Consider the following 2,072-nt stretch of genomic DNA (forward strand, 5'->3'; position numbering starts at 1 on the left):
CATGATATCGAAATGATCTGCTAGTTTTACAGTAAAGGGGTGTGTCTAACAGCACCCCTCAGTGATGATGCAGTGGGAGGTGTGTGTGTTGCTTTATCTGCTCACTGTTAGAGTGTGTTTGAAGATGGTTCTAATCACTGATAAGGGAAGGTGCTGTTTATTTTTTTGACCCTGCACCCTGGGTGCTTAGATTAGTGGGGAGGCGGTGAAGTCCCCAGCTTGCTTAAATCTGGAAACACAATTCCAAGGACTTAACCTCAACGTATGTGGAATACCATAGGAAAGCAAACTCACACAAGAGATCTCTTTAATATTGCTATTGTTTCTCCTACACAGCAATGTAGGAGACTATTTTAAACTATTTATTAATCTTAATCAGAGGTGCCCAAACTTTTCACCACAAAGAGCTTTTGATAGAAGGCCAAATAAAAATGAATTTACAGTTTGCACAAGTGTATTTATTAATTAACAAAAATGAACATATTTACTTAATTCTGTTATTACCCAGTGTACTTATGTTTTAATTTATGTTGCCAAATTGAACCTTATTGTAGAGTGGCGCCTTGAATTCTCTTAAGGAATTTAATGAGGAATGTCTGAGATAAAGTTGGTACTTCAATTAAACACAACTGAGAAGACCATTAAGTCTCCATAGCAACCTTTGAGCAATAACATTTTCCTCTGGCAGTCCATTTCAAATTCCAGTTAATGCTGAAACCCAAAACATCTCACTCTCCAAGTGGGCAGTACTGTCAAAACACTGTATTTGGGCATCTGCACCATTATTTCACACTTTAATAACTCTTTTTAGAAGAGATGCCTGGAGATACAGTTCCACAGAATTTTGTTTTATTGAGAATAATGAAGCTCAGAGAGAGAGAGAGATGGGAAGATAGACTGATGTTTGACCAAAAAGCTTTGGCATGCCATGCAATCAGGATGAATTAAAGCTGATGGAGTTGGAAAGCCATGTGTGTCCCTGTGTGTTTTTGGGGGTGAGGAGGGGGGCACGATTGGATGTGGCTGCTGTCATCTTTTTTGGGGTTTGCCTCTCAAAATAAGGCACCCCTCACTCATGCTGTGTTCATAACCCTCCTCCACTTTACATTGTCCAGTCTCAGCCCACAGGACTGCAGTAATTTACCGATGGCCATTTGTCTTTTGTCTGCCTTTTACAGCGCTGTTATAAAACTTGTGGTGTTGCTTATGCCATAAAAGAATAGAGTGAGAGTGTGCTGAGGTGCTTCATTAAATCTATTGTGCCATTTTGAGAAGCTTGTTTGGACCCTGTGGTAAAAGACAAAGACGGGATGGAATAACTGTCTGCTGTTGGTTTCCTGAGCTCATCAAGCTCTCATTCCCTCCTTCAAATAAATCAGACCTCTTTCAGTCTGTGTATCAGCTACCTGTCAAGTACCTCCCTCTCTGCTGCCACCTTTTCTTATGGAAAATGAGCTTTACTTTCACTTTCGAGACAAACAATACTGGAGTTCTTGCATCTGTGTCTTTTGTTTAATATTTTGTTATCTTTTGCTTTTATTGGAATTTGTGTGTGTAGGTATGGCTGGAAAACCAGGGATTACTATTTATTTATGGCCTTCATATTGAAGGGTTGGCAGGTCTGGTCTTATTAACGGATTAATTCACCCCATTTTTTTTATTTTACTCAACCTCTTGTCGTTTCAGACCTGAATGACTGACTTTCATCTGTGGAACACAAAAGGAGAAGTAGCTGGTTGTATTTTACCATACAAAGAATGTAAACTTAAACTTTAAAGCTTCAAAAAGAGCACAAAGCACAATCAAAGTATATCATAAATATTTGCTCTATGTTCCAAGTATTTTGAAGTCACGTGACAGCATTATGTGTGGAATAATTTGTTATTCACTGATTATCTTCCAATCCAATGAGCTGTTAAATGTTTGGAACTGTTGTTAAATGTTTGAGTTATTCATTCATTCATTCATTCATTCATTCATTCATTCATTCATTCATTCATTCAATTCTTTATTTCTTTCTTTCTTTCATGGATGTGCCAGTTGAAAAACAACTTGATGTTTAGTTCCTCAGG

Source organism: Cyprinus carpio, chromosome A9 (assembly GCF_018340385.1).
Source record: "Cyprinus carpio isolate SPL01 chromosome A9, ASM1834038v1, whole genome shotgun sequence".
NCBI lineage: Eukaryota > Metazoa > Chordata > Actinopteri > Cypriniformes > Cyprinidae > Cyprinus > Cyprinus carpio.